At 38.5% G+C, this 24,949-nt stretch overlaps 1 long non-coding RNA gene across 1 annotated transcript in view; it reads right to left on the bottom strand.

Annotated features, from left to right (window-relative positions):
• LOC308520640 overlaps nucleotides 1-19,110 on the bottom strand; it is a 223,865-nt gene extending 204,755 nt beyond the window's left edge. Inside the window, exon 1 of the long non-coding RNA XR_013996103.1 lies at nucleotides 18,982-19,110. This is a non-coding gene — a long non-coding RNA (uncharacterized lncRNA). The remainder of the gene's footprint in view (nucleotides 1-18,981) is intronic.
• Between the last annotated feature and the right edge of the window lie 5,839 nt (nucleotides 19,111-24,949).

The raw sequence follows: 24,949 nt of genomic DNA, 5'->3' as shown, positions 1-24,949 counted from the left end.
AGTGGTTAATTGTTTTTATATTTTCCTTTACTAATAGTTAGGAGCAGGTGACACTGTAGAAAAATAAGTCCCCACTTTCAAGATAACAGTTAGTAGAACTGTTAACAGTGAGTAAATTAGTGGAAACTTCCATTTTTATTACATATTTAAGGAACTTCATAATTTCTATAAGGTTGTTAGAAAGTTAACAACAACAAAATCTACCTAAAATTTTCCACCTGCTGAAATATGTTACATACATCTTTCCACATTGCTTTTGAAACTCTTTTCACCCTGCCCTCAAGCACAGAGCTCAGCAAACTTTCTCAGTAAAGGCCCAGACACTAAGTGTTTTTGTTTTTGCAGACCAAGAGACACAATTTAGGGTAGATACTACATAGGTACTTATATTGCTAAAGAAAAGATACTGCTCCACAAATTTTTACTGATGAAATTAAAAATATAATACAGTTCTATGAGAATAATGGCATTTCCGAGGGGAAGGTGTTTCACCTAAATGGGGTTAAGTGACAGCCTTGACTTTCATCAAATTTCCTGCAGTTGCTCATCTGCTCGTGCTAATCTGTAATGATATTTTACATATGTCATCATTGAAGAAAGTGTCTTCTCACACAGATCCTGTCAAATACTATCAGTCCACAACCAAATGCTTTTATTGAGTATATTTGTCTCCTGATTATAGATTCTATTAGATTCTCTTCTTGATATTTGCCTTCAAGCATAGCATTGCATTGCAGATTATCACTTCCAATTGAAAACTGGGTAGAAGATCCTCAATTACATCATTGAGTGAATTTTAAAAAATACAAAAAGTTCCTTTGCACTTACCTTGAGCTTTGAAATACATGGCTGGAGGTATTTTGTGAGTGTGGGAAATCTATCTGGTGCAAATTTATGAAGGAATAAGGAACCTACTTCTTGTTTTAACTTATGACAGAACAAGAAGTATATAAAGTAGCTTGACATTACTTGTGATGGAAACAATGTTAGTTGTCAAAATTGCTTCACCCAAGTGTAGGTTTCCCATTTCAGTAGTATTTTGCATTTTAATTTTAGGCTGACCCCATTATGAAACACTACCAATTCTAGCAAAAGCGAATGCAGTGCTATTGATGTGGTTGGGGACAGTTCTTCACTTCCAGAAAAATTTCAGTATAGACTTTGAGCTCAAAATAGCATAACAAAACTTGACCACTGCTAGATCATTGAACGACTATGTGGTCTGGCAACCTGGAATATCCAGCTTCGATTTCAGACAACAGTTCACAGAACCGAAGATGACTGGGTCCATGAGAGGGAATGAAGTTCACTGTTGACACTACCGATTCAATAAAACATAATAGAGTCAAGGGTTTACCTCAAAGTACCCACTGAAGAATAATAAAATGAAAAACCAGAGGCTTTAAACCCCTCACATTTCACAAGTTTTGTTAATTTGCCTAAAGAAGCCTTTTCCTGTATATGTATAAAACTATAAATATATAGTTTTTTACCACTCCCAATTATGCACATTAGATTCCACTTCAGGTTTTACTTAATTACTGGTTTCTCACCTAAAGAAAAATTCCTTATCTCTCGTGTTCCTGCACACCATTTTTAGAGATTAATTTTTCAGTCACTTAAAACTTGGTATTCGCTTAGCATAATGTTCTCTAGGTCCATGCATGCTGTCATAAAGACTAAAATTTTCTTCCTTTTTACGGCTGATAAGCCAGTCAGAGAAAGACAATTACCATATGGTTTCACTCCTATGTGGAATTTAATGAACACACTGAACTAACAAGCAAAATAGAGACAGACTCATAGAGAGCAGGCAGACAGCTCTGTTGGGAGTGTTATGGGGGAAAAGGGATTGAGCAAAAAAGAGAGAACTCATGGGCAGGGTCAACAGTGTGGTGACTGGGGGGAGGTAGAAGAGGATATGGGGGGATAAATGGTGATGGAAAAACAGAAAACACAGGGGGAAAACTTGGTATTGACTCATTAAATAAACAACTGAGGGGTGTGAGTAACATCTATCAACTCAACAAGAGCAAAGGAAAACACGGCCCAGGAGAGTGAAGTTCTGGATGCTGATGTTAATCGAGGGCATTAAAAAGAATCAAATCCAATATTTAATTCTAACCTCTTTGCTTCATTCTCTGTGTTCTGCTAGTCTGTGTTCCTGTGGCACTATCTTCACTATTACCTCCACTCTTCTAGTAAAACTTTCTAAAGCATACAACTGATTCACAATGGTTATTGATTTCTATAAATTAAATACAAAAATTCTGTCTAGTCTTGTGTTGGTACGGGGCAGAGAGAAGAGATTAATCACAAATGCAGAAAACCAGTGATGGGAAAAAACACACCAAAAACAAGGAGTGGGAGAAATTAGAACAAGAGAGAATTAGTAGAACTATAAGCCCTGGGAGGTGTTCACATGTGGGATGAGAGGAAATGACTCTACAAAGTTAGAAGTTTGGGAGCCATACAGACAGATGACTGCTGGTGACATTAATATTAACATAATATTATACTTACATATTATCTATAAAAGCCTAAGCTACCGGCTGACTGGCTGACCAGCCGACCAGGCGACTGGCCGGTAGCTATGACGCACACTGACCATCAGGGGGCAGAAGCTCAACACAGGAGCTGCCAAGCGACAGCAACTTTACAGAGTGCCCTCTTGCACTACGGGACCCTGCAGGGGATTTTGGACTGCTGGTTTCAACCCAATCCCCAAAGGCCAGGCCAAGGGTCCCCACCGGTGCACAGTACTAATATAATATTACACTTACATATATGATTGTTCCATTGCTGTTTTTGGCTCTTGTTGACATAAGAAATATCCAAACCTGTAGAGAATTTTTGTGTTTATTTGAGCCAAATTGATGACATTTACCAGAAAGTAAAATCTCAATGGATTCAGAAAATGTTCCAGAAAATGGTCATTTTGCATGTTATTTAAAGATTACAATGAAAGGAGGCGGTATAAAAGGAAGCATGTTAAACTCACAGCCTGTGGGCCACATGCAGCCGCAATGAATATTTTTACAGCCCAGCCAATATAACAATATGTAAGGAACATTTTAATAAAAATTTTGTAACTTAATTTTTACAATATTCTGTTATACATAATCCCATATAATAAAAGGGTAGCATGCAAATTAACCAAACTGCAGAATGACCAGTTGCTATGACACACACTGGCCACCAGGAAGGAAGACACTCAACACAGGAGCTGTCCCCAGCCCGCAGGCCCTGATTGCCCGATGGGGAATAGGAAACCAGGGGTGGGGGTGGCAGATGTAGGCGGCGCCAGGCCAAGGCCCCTGCCCCACTGGTGCCCCACACACAGAGGGTGACCCGTGGTGGGGAGTGAGGCCAGTGAGTGGGTAGGCCAACCTCTCGGTCCCTCCCCGAGGCCAGCAGCCCTGATTGCCCAATAGTGAATGGGAAACCGGGGGTTGGGGGCAGCAGGGGGCGGGGCCTGCTACTGGCAGCTGGGGAAGATGGCCATGATCGCAGGCCAGGCCTAGGGACCTTACTCATGCATGAATTTTGTGTGCCAGGCCTCTAGTTATTAATAACAAACTACAACATTCACTAATGACTGATTACTATAATCATGTTGCATTTATTTCCCTTACACACCTTAAGCATAGGCACACCATTTCTCTCCACTAATACTTGCAGCAAATATTTTAGCAGCCTATTGCCACATCATTAGTCTTGGGCTGACTTGTTTGGTGTGAGCAACAGGAAATATTTCGCTTTCAGAGAACCAAAGAAATAGGTTATTTGCATTACTCTTAATAATTTGTGCAGTTATTCAGTTTCTGGTAAGTTAATGTTCAAGAAAAAATATTAATTTTTATTTAAATGTTCTATTATTTTATGTTAACAATTACTCATTTATTTCAGCCCTTTGTATTCAGCATGTCTCTATCGAAATAAACCTATGTTTCTATGAAAATTGAAGCTTTTGTTTTTTTGCAGCCCACATAAACTTAAACCATGTTGATTATAATGGCCCGTGTTAGCCTTTGAGTTTGACATGCTTGCATAAAGGGGTTACATGAAATTCACAGGTGATAGATTAGGGAGTCAGCAGAAAGCAAAGCGGGGAAATCTCTGGGGTTGGATAAAAAGTAAAACTAATACACACATATTTGTTTTACATTGGTGAGTATAACTAGTTAACAGTTACAATTAACATAATAACAATGAGGATCCCTGAACTGGTGCAGTGATTGTGTTCTGGGGGTTTTGGAAAAAGGAAATTACTTGACATTCCAAGAGCATGTTATTGTAGATGCAAAAAGTTAATAGACAGGCTCAGTTAAGTAATGACCTTTGTAAGGAAGATACTGGCCTAGGACATAACTACCTGCCATGAGCCGCTTTTAGTTAGGAAGTTTAATTTCAGACCATCCTATATGGTTACTTTAGGTCTCAGTCTGTAAGGCCCACCATGCAGGCCTTCCCTGAGCTTGTCAGGTTTTGAATGTGGCCCCTTTTTCACCTACACTCTATTCTCTAATTTTACATTATTAAATTCTTTAAAAAATTGTTGTAAGCATAATTATATTTTAGTGTTTTCTACTTTCTTCATGTAAACTCTAATTTGCTTTATTAGTCCTATCTAAAAAAGTCATTTGGTATTTTTGGAATAACCCTAAATGCTTTACTAAACTGAGCATACTTATGCATGTAAAATAAATGGAGTAAGCTGGAATTAGTTTGATGTTTTCCTTATAGTATCGTAAAATACCTTTTTGTCATTATGTCCTGCAAATAATTTGCTGGTATTTGTGGCATAATAGCAGTAAGGCAGGAGAGTAAGAAGCTAGGAAAATTTCTTGGCAAGTGTAATGGGGAAATCGAGGCAGATGGCTGATTCAAACTGGCCCTCCTTCTTCCTTGTCCCTTGCAATGACCATTCCCTTAAGAATTAAGCCCTAATGACAATGAGTTTCTGACCAGCATCAAATCAACTTGGGAACACAGCCTCAGGGCTGTTGACCACAGAGATGGTTTTGGTCAAACCATAACATCTAGGCCTCAGTTGGGTTTCATCTCCAGGCCCAGAAAAGCCGTGGAACCAGACAATGATACCATGACTGACATCAGGACCAGATGCAATGATCAATGACCCCCTATGGCAGGGCTGACCAATCTGTACAGACCACGACCCTGACCCTATATGCTCATTTTGATGAATTAGTATATGAAAGGACACACCTGGAAAGCTGATATACATCTCTTGAGATCCTCCCCTGAAAGCTCCCCCAGAGAACAGGAAAAAATCCTTAAGGCAAATGACTGGGCACGAGGTATCTCCCTACAGTGGTCGGCAAACTCATTAGTCAACAGAGCCAAATATCAACAGTACAAAAAGTACAGTTTCTTTTGATAGCCAAATTTTTTAAACTTAAACATTGTTATTAACTTAATTAGGGTACTCCTAAGGCTTAGGAAGAGCCACACTCAAGGGGCCAATGAGCCGCATGTGCTCGCGAGCCGCAGTTTGCCGACCACAGCCTAGAACATGCCTGCACCTTCTTTCTTCATACATATATATTCGCTTACTTTATTCTAAGCCCTGTTAACATAAAAACATTCAAACCTGCAAAGAATTTTTGTGAATTTATTTGAGCCAAACTGTCAACAATTGCTGGGAAGTAGAACCTCAACGGATTGGGATAATGCTGCAGAGAATGGCAGTTTTTCATCTATTTTTATACATTACAATCAAAGGAGGGGATGTAGATGGATTATATGAAATCCACTGGTGATAGATTAGAAAGATGGGAGAAAGCAAAGTGGGGAAACCTCTGGGATTGGATAAAGAGTAATATGGACACATAACAGTCAACAATTAACATAATAACAATAACTATGAAGCAATATGTGTTATCTGTCATGGAGCCCAGGCACATTAGGTTGTGCCACAAGGGGTCTGGAAAAAGGGAAGGTACAAGTTACCCTGACATTTCAAGGATATGTTATCACAGATGCAAAAAGACAGATAGGCTCAGTAAAGGTAGAGGTTGACGTTGTCAGTGAAGATATTGGCCTAGGAGGTGACTACCCACCATAACTGCTTCTAGTTAAAGTTTAATTTCACACCATCCTTTATGGTTATTTTAGGTCTTTGAGTTTCCAAGACTGCCATGCATGCCTTCCCCAAGCTTGTCAGATTAGCATGTGGTCCTTTCGTCCACAGCCCTAAGGGTCCCCATGAGACTGGCAACCAGGCAAGCAGCGTACAGCAGCAGCTCAGCCTGGGATAACAGCATGAACCTTTCTCTAAGGGACCTTCTCTTACCTATATCCACACAGTCCAGCTGGCTCACTTCTGCCTCTGTGACTTCTTTCTAAAAGGCCAAGGCAGCTCTCTAAAAAGCCCGCTCCATTCTTCTCTTTGAGTGTACTTTTACATGCTTAATAAACTTCACCTTGTGCTAGAGCAGTGGTTCTCAACCTTCTGGTCCTTTAAATACAGTTCCTCATGTTGTGACCAACCATAAAATTATTTTCGTTGCTACTTCATAACTGTAATGTTGCTACTGTTATGAATTGTAATGTAAATATCTGATATGCAGGATGGTCTTAGGCGACCCCTGTGAAAGAGTCATTCAACCGCCAAAGGGGCCGCGACCCACAGGTTGAGAACCGCTGTGCTAGAGTCTTGGCTCTAAATTCTTTCTTTGCTGAACTCAAGGACCAAAAGCCAACATGTCCAGTAACAGCAGGAGTTACTCTAAGAATATGCACGTGGTTCAGAAATCATAATCATTGATATCTAATTGTGCTCTTCCATTTAGACAGTATTCATCTACCTGTCAGTGGTAGAGCTTTGTGGATAAACTATAATTCCAACAAGATGGCTTTTATAGTCAGTAAAATCTAGTAATCTCCACACTTTCAATGGAGATGTACAGAGAAACAGATTTGCCTGGTGATTGTTCACAGATGTGATCGCCGGCATGAAACTGCAGACTCTCTTTTTCGTAGAAGAAAAATAAACCTGAATATTATCTATATTGAAAGGATGTGACTTTATATTACTGCCATTATAGAACAGAGGGCATTTTAAGCAAAGCAAAAGCTAAAGTAAAAGATTCCAACATATCACTTTCATGCAGGCTCTCTGTTCAATAAAATCCTGGTTTACTCTGATTCTGAAGAGAGACTTGTCAGGTGGAATAATGTTAAAATGTGTGCCATTTTAGTTTAGATGTTCCCATTTGGATTCACAGCATGCTATAGCTAAGTATTTGATTGCCAATGCAATGTAGGAAATTGGTTTGAAAAAGTCATCCTAGATTTTCAAGCTAAGAGCAAATGAGGACATTAGCATTTGGATTATTTCAAAAGGACTGAATATATCACCTTTTCTTTCCCCCCTCTGGGGTTTCTTTAGTCATTTTCTGTCCCCTCCCCCCATCCTATTTCTCCACCTCACACACACAAATACACTGTGAGAAGTAGCAATAGAGAATTGAGATGAGGAGAATAGACAAGTGAGATTTATTTGAGGCAGCTGAACTGTTGCTCTTTAGCCTGTGGAAATCACCTCTTACACTGAAGTATGGTACCTATTTGCTTTGTTTAACAATGGACAGGTTACTTTGATTTTCTAAATTGTATAAGTTATCCCATTAGACTGAATTCCTTATTGATTGTAACTTGACTATTCCATTGATTGTGATCTTACTGGTTATCGAAGCATATTCTTCTGTACCTGGGAAACAGGACAGCACAATTATAACAAGATCCAAGGGTTCCAGATAATGTGTTCCAGTTGACTCGGTGGTTCCAAGACCAGGACAATTACTCTAAATTACCTCGATGGCTCTAGAACAGCCGTGGGCAAACTACAGCCCGCAGGCCGGATCCGGCCGTTTGAAATGAATAAAACTAAAAAAAAAAAAAAAAAAGAGACTGTACCCTTTTATGTAATGATGTTTACTTTGAATTTATATTAGTTCACACAAACACTCCATCCATGCTTTTGTTCTGGCCCTTCGGTCCAGTTTAAGAACCCATTGTGGCCCTAGAGTCAAAAAGTTTGCCCACCCCTGCTCTAGAATGAGTTCCTTGCAATCCCGTGGTCTCAAGACCTGGGGGCTCTAGATAAGGTGTTTCTGTCAATTCAGTGACCCTGAGACCCAAAACTGTAATTAACATGCTTAATTCTGCTTCTGTAAACTGCTTTTTGTGAGCCAGGTTCCTCATTCCAAACCCTGGGATATAATCAATACCTTGTGATTTTTGCCTATATAACTTTGGAGCTGTGACCACCTTGTTGCTATGAGATTTGGGGAATGGCCCCTCATAGTCCCGGATTGCAATAAATGTGACTCTTTAATTCGACTTCTTGAGGCATCCTTCTGTGATTTGTGGGGTATATTACAACAATACCAGTTTCCTTAAGTCTAGAACAGAACAACAAAGCATCTTATCTACTTTGTTTTTATTTTTGTTTTTATATTTGCAATCAATGCTTTTTGACTGAGTAATCTGTTACAGGCACTAGAAATATCTGGGAAAGTACATAGAATGAAGGTCATGGTTGTGTGTACCAATGCAAATGCTTTGGACTATAATTTAAAGCAACCAGGAACAAATGATACATCCCCTCATCAGAGTTGTCTTTCCCTCTCTCCTCAGATAGGTAAAACCATTCTTTTCATGGGTTATTAAGAAATATTGTGCACGAAAGAAATTTGCAAATTCTGTAACACAAACACAAGAAGCAAAAAACTGCACACAAATCATCAGAGTTTTAGTGCTTATGATAATGAAACAGGAATTTTAGGGGAACATAGGCAGGTTTAGGGAATTTTTAGAATTGGGGTCCATGGAAGAAAACATAGGGCTACAGATGGGGAGAAGGTACATTTCCATAACACAAGGAAGCCAGGTGCAGTTACATTTCCATAAGACAAGGAAGAAGCAACTGGTATATTTCCATAGGACAAGGGAACTGGAAGTAGACATAAAAGGTCTATTTTACAAAAGAAGGAAGAAAGCCCATAAGGAATAGGAGGACAATGAGGGAGGAGGGCCTCAGGAGTCACTATAATAACCAATTCGAAAAGGAATATTGACCAATCAGAGGGGATATCAGGACACAGGAACTATAGCCTTTATAAACCATGGAAACAGGAAGTGAGTGGGACTTTTCCCCCTCCCCACATAGGAGTCCATTCTGTGGGACTTTTCCCTCTCCCCACGTGGGAGTCTGTACTTGTTCTTCAATAAATCTCCATGTTTGCAATACTACCCTCTGTCTGTGGATTCATTCTTTGACTCCAGTGGACAAAGAATCCAGGTTCCAGTCCAAAAATGCTGTATCAATAACGTGTACCAAAGAAAAAAGACTAAAGCTATGAGTTTTCATTGAAATTATCTAACAATTGGCCTTTCAAAAAACAAGTACTATGACAGAATTTAGTTTAGTTGACAGCATCTTTGCAAAATTCAAAGCAGGGTACATGGTTAGGGAGTGAACTTGGATTGTTATTTCAATTAGGTTAGTCATAACAACCTTTCTAAGCAGATGACTTTTGGATAGAAAACTAAATTAAATGTCAGATAGAAGAATTTGTGGCATGATTGTCCTAGGTCAAAAGAGAAGCAAGTGAATGGCCTTAAGATAATATATTTTTTAAATCAAGTATTCTAGGAGCACCATGCCAATCTCTATGAAGTGAAGAGTGGTAACAGATGAGACTGAGAAAGGATGCAAGTCTCAAACTATGTAGGGCATGGAAGGCCATGTAGAAGATTTGGCTATCATAGGAAATTTATGATGATAAACTCTCATTGGAGGGTTTTGAGCAAAAAAAAGAGCAATAATCTGATTTATCTTTTAATCTGTTTATCACTGCTTCTCTGTAGAGGATGGACTGTAGAAGACAAGATAGACCCAGATGGCATTTTCGGTTGCTCAGATGAAAGATGTCTTGAACTGAGGTGTTAGTTGTGGGGAAGCATGGGACTTGGTTAGAAAGTCTGTAAGGAGGATTCCCCAAAAGGTCTGGGGGACCTTGCTGAAGGCAGCAGCCCCTGCCTTGACTTTTCCAAACAAGTCTGAGCCATTGGGTGTTTTACTGGAATCTCTATGTTTAGTCTTTAGATCCGACCTTGTAGAAGCATGTGCTTTCTCAAGGATACTTACCCTACTGATTATATCTAGAGGTTAATTTTAGTTCAAGCTGTTATTACAATAAAAGCCTAAGGAGGCAGGCAAACAGGGCTATTTGGTTCCTATAGCCAAGCAGCCCTTTAGCCCTCTTTCACAGAAATGTGTGTCACTCAGGGTTTTCTGGTCAGTCCCAGAAGTTAGTAACAGAAATAATAAGTATAGGACATGAAATGTAATTTTAAAATAAATACAAATTTACTGATACAGGTGTGAGAATGAGAAAAAAAAGACTTTCCCCCATTTGACTGACAAGTTTTAGGTTAGTGCAACTGTGGTAATAATGGGACCATATTATGACATAAAAAAGAAAGATATGGATGAAGGGTGAAATTAAAACATTTCCTCTAATTTGTAAAAGCTATTGAGACATTCAAGACAAGAAGCTCAGTGGGCAATCTGAACATAGACAACTAGAGTCCAAGGGTAAAATATGAAGATAAAAATTTGCAATCATTACCCTATAGTATTTAAAGGCATGGGAGGAGAAGAGATTACCAAGGAAGAGATCATAGATAACAAAGAGAAGAAACCAGAATGCAGAGTCTTGGGGCACTCAAACATTAGAAGTTGGTAAGTGAATTCAGCAGAGGGCATTAGGAAAGAATAGCCAGTTAGTTAGAAGTTAAAATATAAAAAAGCCAAATCAGTATGTATTTTAGCATGAAGGAGGTAACATTGCTAAATGCTCCTGTGATGCCAATTAAGGTAAATACTAAAAGTTGACCATTGGATGCGGAAAGATGGAGGTAACTTACGAATTAAATAGGAGACAAGAATATAAAGTTAAGAAAAGTGAGTATGGAAATTAATATTTCTACAGACATGTTTAGTAGCACAAATAGAGCTTGAAGGAGTTGAGCAAAGAATTAATCTTGCTTTGTCAGTTAGGAATTACTTTAAAGGTAAATAACCAAAAACTGAATTATTGTAGCTTTAACAAGTATGGGATTATTTTTCTCATATTACAAGAAATCTATTGGTAGAAAGTTTGGGAGTTGGTCCAGCAGTTTAAAACAATGTCAGGACTGCAATTTTCTTGACATTTCCCTGATGCTCCCAAGATAAAAGTTGCTGCAGCAATATTCAAATCAGAAAAACAAACAAACAAACAAACAAAAAAACAGCAAAGTTAAGGGGCAATAATGCATTCTTGATGTTTGTTTTTTAAATTTTAATCAGTTAAGAAAAAAAATTCCCTAATAACAACATGCCCTAAATTTTGTCTCTGACAGAATCAGGTCTCATGTCCCTTACCCCAGTTGAATTGTGAGAATTAAAATATTTTGTTTAGCATCTTTTATAATGCTCTACATTGCAAACTTGATATTGCAGACTGACTTCTTATCAGGTCAATTTGACGTATTTCACATGACAAATCCATACTCAACTTATCTATTTGAGGAAGATGTTTTTTCTTCCTCAAATAATTAATGAGAAGCAACTAAGTAACAGACACCACTCTAAGTTCCAGGGACGACATTAAACTAAAAATAAAACTCCTGTACTTATGTAGGATAGTGAAGAAAACAGAAAATAAACAAATAATTAAGGGGTTAGTGAGATTTTAGAGGTGTTATGTCAATGAGAATGGTCAGGCTTCCCTACAGAGCTGATATTCTCAGAGATATGATTAGAACAAAGAATATCTGAAATGGCACTGAAGTGGACCATGCTTTATATGTTTCAAAGATAGCAAAATTAGCATACATAATGGAATGACCAAAAGAAGAATGGTAAGAAATAAGAATGGAAAAGTATCTAGGGGCTAAATCATATAGACCTATGTAAGACACGTAATGAAATCATATAGGTTTTCATAAGCTATGGTAATGCTCCAGTCTCTGCATCTGTCATTGCATGGCCTTCTCCATATATGTCTGTGCCCATTTTCTTCTTAAAGGGACTCAGCAGCAGCAGCAGCATCACCATGTGTATTTTTAATAATCCCACTGAGAGTTGTCTTAAAATTAGGCAGATCTGCATAGTATTTCTTAAAGATGGAGATGGGCCAAAATAAAATAACAACCATTGTAAAATCTCTCCTAAATTATATTCTCTTTAAAGTGCTGATATCTTTTAGTATTTTTCAATGTCTTAATAAACTGTAGTATCTTTTAGAAAAGTCAGAGTGAAGAAATAGGTATCAGGTTGTTTGTATAACTAATCACAGACGCTTGAATGAAATCTTCCCGTTTGCTGACTAACATTAACTACTTGTACTACTATTGCATTTACATTACTATTGTGCTACTCAGTGCATTGCCCCCGCATGATATGAGGCACACTACTGGGGACGTCACAGTTGATTTTGAGACCCAGGCAATGCACTGTGGAGTTTCAGAGGCAATATTTTCTTTCACAGACAGGAGTAGGCCCTTAACTAATCAAAAGAATTGAATGAGAAGAGCTTTTTTCCTGTCCTCTCCAAGATCAAATGTGAACAGAGCGGGCATTAGAAGGTGCTTCTGAGCTGTGTTCCACCAAGCCACAGACATGGAAAAAATAATGTCTCTTTTGCTAGACCAGCGATTTTCAACCTTTTTCATCTCATGGCACACAGAAACTATTAAAATTTTGTGGCACACTAAAAAGTGTTGTTGTTTTTTTGCTGACCTGACAAAAAATAGGGGGAAATTTGATTCATTCACAATGGATGGCTATTGTTGTGTTAGCTGTTGTCATTTTTTTTACATTCTGAGGTGAGTGCCCCTGACTAAATAGTCAGATATTGAATGTTTAAAACATTTGTGAGGTACACCGGTTGAAAATCACAGTGCTAGACTCTCTAGTAGGAAGAGAAAAGATAGAGATTCCCCTTACTTGTCTTCCTTACTTTCCTTCTAGAGTATTTGTTTAAACTTATAGCTATCTGTTTATATTAATGCTTCATTTATTCTCCACTGTGGAGAATAAGCCATTTCATTTGTGGCAATTCTCTAGATAAGTGGAATGTATTTCTGGAAGCAGAAAATATAAACACTACAAATATATTTTGCTAGACCTGTTTCTAAAACATATTATACATTTGTCTGCCTTTGAAATTTAAGGACGTCTCAGAGAAATTGTGGAGCAGTAACAGGTTATCTTGAAAACTCTTCTGCTTCTCGCTTATATTATTACCATACAAAACAAGGGCAGGGAATAGCTGTGACTTGTCTGTGACAGTCTTCTGTGCCCAATCACAACCCAGTTTGGGATGAGAGCTCTTACTGGTTGGGCAGTCTGCTTATGCCTGTTGGTGCTGGGAGTGGGGAGATGAACTCCTGGCACGAGCAGAGAAGCCACAGATGCTTCTACACAAACAAAAGAGAAAATAGAGAACCAACATGTAAATTTGATGAGACTGCATGTAAATTTGATGAAACAGGAGCAGAATCAGGGATTTTCAGGTTCTGAAGCTTAAGAGAGAATTCTGTGGATGAGTGATCATGAGCTGTTTCCTGCCTTTCAACAGAGCTGATCTCCTTCCTGCGAAAGTATTTGTACTCAAACCAACGAACCTATCCGTGGCATATAAACTAAGACCAAGAACTGATGAGCAAGCCAGAAGCAGCTAATGTGACACTTAACAAAGCTCATATTAGGGTCATAGCAAGGTAATGACAATATATCAACACATTGATGATGCAGCTCAGTCAAAACCACAGGGAAAAAGGAATGAATTTACAGTTTACCTAATTTTATCATTTTAACTGAAGAAGCATCCAAATCCTTTTCCTCATTATCTGAAAACGAGGCACAAATCTGGATACTAGTGGACAGGTTTCAGTTCAGTGGGGACTGTGAATCAGCTGTATTCATGCCTGTTCTCACATTCAGACATATTTAAATTTCCATGTGGAACACAAGCTACCATCTTCTGCCTCCTCAATCCTGGCATAGCCTATCTTTCTGGAAAACCATTATAATTCAAAGATAAGATTATTTGCTGAGAAAAAAAAAATGAGTGACTAGTGATGTCCAAAAAAAAAAAAAAAAGTGAAAGTAATAACTATGTACAGTGTCAAGTGGGTACTGGCAATATTGGGGGGATCACTTTCTAAAGCATATGATCATCTACCACTATGCTGTGCACATGAAAGTTAAACAAGATAGTATTGAATGTAAACTGTAAATGAAAAATAAAATGTAAAACAATACAGAAGCACCCTGCGTAGAAAAAAAGATAGCTTTCATACAAACAGTTATTCCCAGATGACACCAAACCTGCAATGTCTGTAACCATAACTTGCAGCCTTCCAAATTGTTAAGAGGTTTCTCATACTGGTGTGTTGTTTGCCTCAGTGTGTTTTCTTAAATAGATAGAGGTTATATTTGAGGACAATCAGAACTATTATAAGTGAAGAAACTATATCTTTTATTTTTTAAATATTTTTATTTATTTCAGAGAAGAACAGAGAGGGAGAGATTGAAACATCAATGATGAGAGAGAATCATTGCTCAGCTCCTTCCTGCCCACCACTACTGGGGACTGAGCCTGCAACTTGGGCATGTGCCCTTGACTAGAATTGAACTTGGAACCCTTCAGTCCACAGGCTGATGTTCTATCCACTGAGCCAAACCAGCTAGGGCAAAGAAACTATATTTTTTTTTAAATGGTAACAAGAATTTATAAAGCTATTATCAGAAAGGTTTCATGATATCAAAAAAACCCATAAACTTATCATCTCACCTCTGCTTTTCATCTATGGATTCTAATTTTAGAGATAAATCCTGGTTCTAGGCTATTCATCATTTTATAAATCTTGAATTTATTCCTGCCAACAAATTTGGTTTCCTCAATTAACTTATTTATCTTGAGCATTTCAGGTTGTTTTACAAACCGTGGTGATCACATATGTCTACCCTGATATGGACAACAGCATTTGGATAGGGATCAATTTGGACAGTTTGATCATTCTTCTCTGAAAATGATACCTATAAACCTATCTAACCCAAAGCTTTCCAATCAAACCTGGATATGCAGAAGCTTTACCTTGCGAGGGAAAACTGATCTCAGGTACTGTCATGTCATGGTGAGTCAATTAAAGATCATTAGTTTAGTGGGCAACTTCTAACCTGATCATCTTCCTTTAACCCCATTATTGGTATGCAAAGTAGTATTCCTCCAACTATCTCCCTTAGAAATATATTGCATTTTAAAACATTAAAGGGCCTTGTCAACCTATGTCAACCCTGTAAGTCAATGTTCATGGAAAATTTTATGGGAACTGAAACTGAAATCCATGGGAACTTCAGAAAGTTTCAGGTGATCGACACAGGTAAGTCATTGCTAAAGATTGTCCTTTGATGCCTCTGTTTCTCTACCAATAGCCTGGTGGGTGCATGCTCTCAAGCTTGCTTGGCTACCTGCTACAACAGCTTTCAAATTATTCTTCCCACTTGTAGCTCCCTCCTTCCTAGAATTCTCCCTACAGCCTAGCTTGTTCACTCCATTGAATTATTGCTTCATGGAAAACATGTTGAAAATATCACATAGCTGCTAGAAAGCCAGCAGTGGCTTATGGTTGATTAGGAAAATTTGTTCTCTTCATCATGGAAGTCCATGCAACTTTCCACTACAACATTTCTCTGATATAAAATGTTCTCTCCCCTCTTCTCTGCCAAAGTCCTAGTTTTTATTCACTGTGCTCTTAACAAAACCTTTTACTCTCAAGACAAATCTGATGGTTGAATTCTCCGCATTTACATTCCCCAGTACTTCTTTATGCTACATGCATCTCACTAACCCACAATTTTAAATTGTGGAAAAGTATTCTAAAAAGGTTTATTTTCTCTTCCAAACTAAATTGGAAACTTATTCAAATCTGAATCTCTTTAATTTTGTTTTAGATTTGCCTTTTCCCAGTAATACAAGGAGATGTTAGCACATATATTTTTCTCCACTCTGACAATCTCTGTTTTTTAATTGGTGCATTTAAGCCACTGACATTCAAAGTGATTGTTGATATTCTTGGATTAATATCTACCATATTAGTTACTGTTTTCTATTTATTGCCCTTATTCTTTTTTTAAAATATATTTTATTGATTTTTTTACAGAGAGGAAGGGAGAGGGAAAGAGAGTTAGAAACATCGATGAGAGAGAAACATCGATCAGCTTCCTCCTGCACAATCCCCACTGGGGATGTGCCCGCAACCAAGGTACATGCGCTTGACCGGAATCGAACCTGGGACCCTTGAGTCTGCAGGCTGACGCTCCATCCACTGAGCCAAACCGGTTAGGGCAATTGCCCTTATTCTTTGTCTTACTTTTGTCTTCCATTCTTTTTATGACTTCTGTGGTTTTAATTGAGCACTTTATTTGATTCTCTTTTCTCTTATTTCTTAACATGTGGATTTTACTTTAATTTTTAAAAAATTTAAATAGTGCCCTAGAGTTTGTACTAGTAATTACATTTACAGCTAATCCAAGTCCACTTTCAAATAACACTATACCACTTCACAGATAGTGTAATTTATAATAACAAAATAATACTAATTCCTCTCTCTCATCCCTTGTATCATTTCTGTCATTTACTTACCTCACTATATATAATTATAGATAAGCATGTATGTGTGTGTGTGTGTGTATATATATATATATATATATATATATAAACATACACAATCAAATACATTGTTGATATCATTTTGAACAAACTGTTATCTGTCAGATTAATTGAGAATAAGAAAAAATATCTTTTTCAGTAAGATGGTGCCAAAAGTGAAAAAGGAATCCCCTGCCCCTCCCAAAGCCAGAGTCAAAATAAAGGTTTTGAAGGTAAAGACAGCAGTGCTGAAAGTGTCCACAGTCACACAAAAAAGATCTGCACATCACCCACCTTCCGGCTGCTGAAGACATGGGGGCTCCAAAGGCAACTTAAATATCCTCAGCAGAGCACCCCCAGGAGAAACAAGCTTGACTACTATGCCATCATTGAGTTCTCTGTGACGACTGAGTCAGCCATGAAGAAGACAGATAACGACAATACACTTGTGTTCATTGTGGATGTCAAGGGCAATAAGCACCAACAGATAAAACAGGATGAAAAGCTCTATGACATTGATGTGGCCAAGGTCAACACCCTGATCAGGCCTGGTGGAGAGAAGAAGGCATACATTTGACTGGCTCCTGACTATGATGTTTTGGATGTTGCCAATAAAATTGGGATCATCTGAACTGAGTGCATCTGAGTAATTCTAAATATAAACATTGTACACTGTAATAAAATAAAATAAGAAATAAATTTTTAACATTTTTTTTCACTTAGTTCTTCAATGCTTTCTATTTTTTTGTGAAGATCTGAGTTTCTTATACATATTGTTTCACTTCCCTCTGAAGGACTTGTTTAAACCTTTTTTCCAAAGCAGCTCTAGTGGACACAAGTTCCATATTTTTATTTTGTCTGACAGTCTTTATTTATCCTTTATTTTTGAAAGCTAGCTCCACTGGTTACAGACTTCTAGGTTGGTGGGTTTCTCTCTCTCAACATTTTAAGTATTTCACTCTATTCTCTTCTTGCTTGCATGGTTTCTGAGAAGTCACATGTGATTCTTATCTTTTTCTGCTATAAGTAAGGTGTTTCTTTCTTCTGACTTTTTTCAAAGTTTTTTTTCCTTACTCTTGATTTTCTATGATTTAAAATGATATGTCTATGTGTAAATTTCCTGTTTGTTTGTTTGTTTGTCTTATTGTGTTGTGTTTTGGGGCATATATTCTGCTTGGTGTTCTCTGAGGTTCCTGAAATTGTGGTTCAATATCTGTCATTAATTTGGGGGAACTTCTCTGTCATTTTTGTTTCAAATATTTCTCTGGTCCTTTCTTTCTCTTTTCTCCTTCTATATTCCCATTAATCGTATGTTACACCTTTTGGGTATTTTGTTCTATTTTTTTATCTTTGTTCTCTTTGTGTTCAAGGATTCTATTGATGTACCTTCTAGCTCAGAGACTTTTCTCGCCCATGTCTAGTCTACTAAAAAAGGCATTCTTTCTGTCTGTTACAGTGTTGTTTATCTCTAGTGTTTCTTCTTTTTGGTTCTCTCTTAGGATTTCCATCTCTCTGCCAACATTGCCCATCTCTTCTTGCACATTGTCTACTTTATCCATTGGAGCCCTTAGAATGTTAATTATAATTCTTTTAAATTCCCAGTCTTATCATTCTGACATCCTTGCCATGTCTGTTTCTGATGCTTTCTCTGTCTCTTCCAGTAGAAATTGGTATGCTTTGTAATTTTACCTGGATGGCTGAACATAATGTGTTGGATAAAATGTATTGCTGTAAATAGATCTTTAGTAATTCAGTGGTGAGGTGTAGGCAGAGAGGAAGCCTTCTATGGTCCTAGAATTAGGTCTCAGTCTTTTTTGAGTTTATGCCTTTGGACTGTGAACTTCAAAAGAGTTTCTGAGAATTCTCTCCCCAATTAGATGTGACAGGATGGCTACAGTGAACTGGGGTTGAGCATTTCTCTTCTCTAGGTCAATTCCGTACTGATAATACCCCAGGAAGTCAGGCTCTAGTTAACTTGCTTCCCCTGAGGGCAAGCCATGTTAACAAGAACAGAGTGCTCTGGTGCGTTTTTAAATGGTTTATTTTTCTCTGCCTCTGTTGGAAGCCTGTGGAGACTTTTGCCTGCTATCTACTCTTGGAACTTGGTGTAGATCCTGGAGGTAAATCTCACAATGTTGTACACTCCTACCCTCTGTCCCATGACTGGGTCTCCCTGGAGTTTTCAACTCACAGACTTGTCCACACTGAGTGCCCAATAATTCATCAATTACATTTCAGATTTTCCTACCTGGGCTCTGGTCCCGTGGTGGTTTCCACTAGTGAGTGAATCTCCGCTCTGGTAAGCCCTGACTCCTTGTATTCTCCTGTCCATTTCTCCAATCTTGAGAGCCGTGGTTCGCCCTGTGTCTTCTACATTCTATGGATCCAAAAAGAGTTGTTGATTTTTTAGTCTCTTCAACTTTTTCCTTGTTAGAATGAAGTGATAGTTTTAGGCTCCTTACATACAGACCAAACACCCAAGTTCCCCAAGGGAATGAATATAACCAGGGACATAAATCAAGCATCCAAACAGAAAGATAGCCGAAACCACACCTTAGGTAAACTATTCTGGGTGGGTTGGTAATGTCAAATCATTGGGACACCTGAGCTTCCTTGACCAGCTAGTGTCTTTCCAGGAAAAGACAAAAATACAGTAAAAACCCAAGAGTCTGACCTAAAGTAAGAGCTAAGTCTAAGTGTAGAGTTAAGTCTATATATTTAAATACAACCCACATCCAAATATTGATAAGAAGTCAATGAGTTCCTAATAAAATTTTAAAAATAGTTCCCTTTTAATTTTAATGAGTCAAGAGCTTAAACAATGAGACATTGATACTTGGATATAGTACATATGTTTACAATAATAGGTTATTATTAGCAGTAAACTATCACATCTATACCTCATTGTTTCTATAGAATTTTAGGCCAATGATGTTATAATCTTAGGCTGTCCACACAGATATGGGCTTTTTCTATGTGGCAGTTGAACATTGCTGGGAGGTAGAACAAGAAGAGGAAATAAACTAGTACTTCATGTTCAACTCTCAGGATCAAGCCCCTTTTCCATCCCTTCTTTCATTCTGTTTGTCTTTTTTTTTTTCCTTTGGGGAAATATATAACATTATATTTATTTCAGGTGTACAAGACAATGATTTGATATATGTATATATTGTGAAATAATCACCAGGGTAAGTCCAGTTAACATCCATTACCACATATAGTTAGAAATATTTTTTCTTCTGATGAGAACTTTTAAGATCTACTCTAAAAAGAAAAAAGTACTTTTTTAGTAACTTTCAAATATGCAATACAGTATTATTAACTAGAGTTACCATGCTGCACATTGTATCCCATTTGTCTTTATATAGTTCCTATATAAAGAAATGTTTCTTAAGTAATAGTCTAATACGCTTGTCCTGCAAAAGAGGATTTTAATTTAAGGAGAATTTTAAGGCAAGCAATAGTAAGAGAATGATTTCAATCATGCATGTTGCCTTTAAAAACAAAAATGCAGCACTATACAATGAGTTGTTTTTATATCACACTTTTCTTACAAGAACAAATTTGCCATGAGAGGACTATCATTTGAAGTCCATATTCCTTGTGCAAATGAAAGAAAAAGAAATAATTTGAATGGAGTTGAAAAGACCAAGAAATAATTTGACAATAAAGTTTAGAATACAGTTTGTTCTGAAATGTCCATATCACACTTGAGAATAATCCTCTCCACCCAATTGTGGTAAAGCTTCCTTACATCTTAAAAAAAAAAAATGATTTCAAAGACAAGGATTTTCAGACTCTGCTATATCTCTTTCTTAGCGAGAACTAGACAACTATATTAACACTATATAGTTGCTTAGTTCAAGCCAAAGTACATAAAAAGAAAACAGATAAGCAAACAACTTAGATTTCTTAAATAGAAGAATCTATTTGTATAGGTAAATTATTTCTAAAAACAAGCAATAATAACAATAGGTAAGTGTCCCTTATCTTGCTCCTTCAAAACTGCACTCATAAAAATTAAGTAAAAGAACAAGCCTAATAGACTCACCTGAATACAGATTATTTAATCCAGGGACCTTTTGACTTCGTAAAACCCTATTTCAGAGCAACTGTATCTTTCTAAATCTATAAACTTTAAGTCATAAAGCCACAGATTTAGATTATATAGGTATTCAAAAATTGTATAATCAATTAAAGTAAAGGAAATGCTATCTCTCAGTTTTGGACACTGTTGTTGCATCCTATATAATAAAAGCCTAATATGCTAAGTGTCTGGTCATCTGTTCAACCAATCAAAGCATTGGGCCTCTCAACCGCTTGATATGATGTGCACTGACCACCAGGAGGCAGATGCTCCAACCAGTAGGTTAGCTTGCTGCTGGGGTCCAGCCGATCAGAACTGAGTGAGACAGGCCAGACATGCCCTGGAGCCCTCCTATGGTCCCCCCTCCCCCTGCTGGCCAACCTCCCGAGTCCCTTGCCAGCCCTGATTGTGCACCAGTGGGGTCCCTCACGCTGGCCTGCACCCTCTCAGGGGATATCAGAGAGCTGGTTTTGGCCCAATCCCACTCAATGCAGGAGCTGCCCCCTGGTGGTCAGTGTGCTCCCACAGGGGGAGCACCGCTCAGCCAGAAGCTGAGCTCACAGCTGGCGAGCACAGCAGCAGTGGTAGGAGACTCTCCCCTGAGGGCTCCCAGACTACAAGAGGGGGCAGTCCTGGCTGAGGGCCCCCCGCCCCCGAGTGTACAAATTTCGTGTACTGGGCCTCTAGTTAACCATATAGAATAGCAATGCAACCTCCTTAAAATCTTTGTGGACTTATAAATAAATCTGAATGACTCCACTCCATTTAACAAAAGCCACATTGAAAATTGATTTCAAAACATGCATTTCCTCTCTACACACTACTAATTTGGGAATAGGTTACCGTGCTCTTTAGGTTCATAGAGACTATTTTTCCTAGTTGAGATAGTCTATAGGCACTAACTTCATTCATTAAGAAGTCTCAACCAAGACTTCCTAATATGATCCTTGTCCATAAAACTCAGAGTTTACTCTGAAGCTTCTACTCTTAAGGAAAACTGATGTGAACAGTTTAATTTTCAAATCAACAAAAGCCTGATCCCACCTAAATTCTACTTGCAAACTCACCAGTTATTTTTTAGTCTCTTCTTTCTTTCTTTCATTTTTTATCATACATAGTTATATTCAACCAGCTGGCACTTTCAACATTCTCCTTTGAGGTTTTTTGTTTGTTTTTTTAGCCAAATTCAGAATATATGAGGCAATTATTTCGTATATAATTTGGGTTATCAACTTCCTTGTCTCCAAGGTCATTTTTTTTACCATGTTCCAAATACTGCTAAAAATTTATTCTCTATTTTGCCAGCCTCAACCAGCTCCCCAGATCTATGTTAGTATTATGGCAAGTCCCCATTTCAAGAACCAATTTCTATAACAGTTCACTTTTACTGTGTAACAGATTGGCCAAAAAATAGTGATATAGAACAGCAATTATTTTTATTGCTTACATGTAGATGCATCACATGGTTGTGCCATGTGAGGGGTTAAGCTCTGCTAGTCTCAGCTGGGATCTATTATGTGGCTGTGGTTACCTGGCAGGTTGTCTGGGGATTGGTTGGTAAAGAAAAGCCACATTCACATGTCTGTGATTGGCTAGCGAGTAATGTCATCCAGAGCTTATTCATATGGTAGTAGCAGAGTTCCAATAGAAAGCGCAAAAGTACAAAGGACTTTTGAGGCCTACACTTAGAGCAGGTATACCATCATTTCTGCCACATTCTGTCAACAAAAGTAAGTCTCAATGTCAAATCAGATTTAAGGGATAGGCAATTACACTTCACCTTTTGATGGAAGAACTACAAAGTCATATTGCAAAGGGTTTAGACTTAGAGAGGTATGAAGAGTAATGGCCATTTTTGTAAGATTCCTATTGCTAAGATTACCAACATATGGAACTTGAGTTGACATAAACATTTATTTTGCAGCTATTTCTAAATCAAGTTTTCTATATTACTGATTATTTAAATATTTTGTATTTTATTCTCAAACTGTCATTTAGGTTTTGAGAATAAAATATGTGCTTAAGCTATATTAAATTTTGTCGTAAATTTAAAATCAATGGTAGGAACCCAATATTCGAAGTGTGAACTCAAAATTAAGGTAATCTGAAAAAAATATATACTAGAGTCCCAGTGCACAAAAATTTGTGCACTCGGGGGGTGGTCCCTCAGCCCGGCCTGTGTCTCTCGTGGTCTGGAACCCCTTAAGGAATGTCCACCTGCTGGCTTAGGCCCGCTTCCAGGGTGGATTGGGCCTAAGCTGGCAGTCAGACATCCCTCTGGCAGCCCGGGAGCCCTCAGGGGATGTCCACTTGCCAACCGGAAGCAGGCCTAAGCTGTAGTCAGACATCCTTAGTGCTGCTGAGGAGGCAGGAGAGGTTCCTGCCACCACCGCTGTGCTGGCAGCCATCAGCCAGGCTTGTGGCTGAGCATAACTCTCCCTGTGGGAGTGCACTGACCACCAGGGGGCATCTCCTGCATTGAGCATCTTCCCCCTGGAGGTCAGTGTGTGTCATAGTGACCAGTCATTCCCAGTCATTCTGCTGTTAGGGTCAATTTGCATATTACCCTTTTATTATATAGGATAGAGGCCTGGTGCATGGGTGGGGGCCAGCTGGTTTGCCCTGAAGGGTGTCCCAGATCACGGTGGGGGTTCTGCTGGGGTGCCTGGCCAGCCTGGGTGAAGGGCTGAGGGCCATTTTCAGGCTGACCACATCACCTCAGGGTGGGGGTCCCCACTGGGGTGCCTGGCCAGCCTGGGTGAGGGGCTGATGGCTGTTTGCAGGCTGGTCACACCCCTTTCAGGGTTGGGGTCCCCACTGGGGTGCCTGACCAGCCTGCCTGAGGGGCTGATGGCTGTTTTCAGGCTGGCCACACCTGTGGGCTGGAAGCAGGTATCTGGGATTTATTTAACTTCTATAATTGAAACTTTGTAGCCTTGAGCGGAGCTGAGGACTGGCCAGGGCAGGTGGGAAGCTTGACTTCCTCCATCACCGGGGGCAACTCAAGCCTCTTGCTCGCTCCAGCTCCATGGCCGCCGCCATCTTGTGATGAAATGAGGGAGTGATGGTTAATCTGCATATTTCTCTTTTATTAGATAGGATATTTCAAATATATTTTTATCTTCTATATTTTTGGTGACTGAAGAATCTTATTATTTGTCCAAAACACACTGTATATGGAATTAATGATAATCAGTATTTATCTTCAAAACCAATGAATTACCATGGTCATTACTGAAACAAATTGATCATGGTTAGAAATAAATAGTCCAGATCTAGTAAATGTCCCTTCTGACTATTTTGAATATTTTATTGTTACACAAGAGAAGAAAGGTAGTGGGTGTTTACATCGCCAATTATTCTGGGACATGTTGGTCCTGTGGCAGAATGTGATTAGTGGGGGCTTTGGTCAGCTTCAGAGTCCCTCATCCCGAAATCACAATGCTTACCTGTGGCCTATCCAAGGTAGAGCGTGACACTGGAGAGGAGAGTTGCTTTTTCAGCTACAGGAAGAAATAATGCAGATCCCTGGCTCTGGCAAACAGCTTTGCATCAGATAATTGGTCTTCTCTGTGGTAATTATAAGCTTCTACTCAGTACCTCTGAAAAAAGGAAAATTAGAAAGCCTTCTCCTGGACTGCATCAAGACAGAAATGAAAATCAGAGGAGTCATCTGGGAAGGACTGGAGCCCAACAGCCTCTGTTAGAGGTCAGGACTAGAGGTGCCTGGGAAATGTGGAGTCTCCCAACAGGACAACAAACGGAGAAAGAAGTGGAGTAAATCATCATTGTATTTGTATTTTTCCAGTCCCTGGTAATTACTTGGGAAGGCGCCTCACAAGAAGAATAGATTTCCTGAGGACCCAGAATCATATTGTATATATTTTGAAGATTAAAACAGCAGTAACCATTTCATATCAATGAAATTAGATAATGAAATACTGTATATCAATGCTAAAGTTATTTCCTCGTCTACAAGGCTATTATTCCTAAATGGAAATGCCAAATGCAGTAAATTATATGTAATAGTTTGTAGATAAAGCAAGACAATAATATATAAATACCTAAACAGCTGAGAATACTTGAAAATATGAAAACTTCACTTCATGCAATTGTACTATTTTAATAA

This window comes from Myotis nattereri (assembly GCF_964212035.1).
Source record: "Myotis nattereri genome assembly, chromosome: 5".
Lineage (NCBI taxonomy): Eukaryota > Metazoa > Chordata > Mammalia > Chiroptera > Vespertilionidae > Myotis > Myotis nattereri.
The sequence above is the reverse complement of the archived record's forward strand: the minus strand, read 5'-3'. Positions and strand labels throughout refer to the sequence as shown.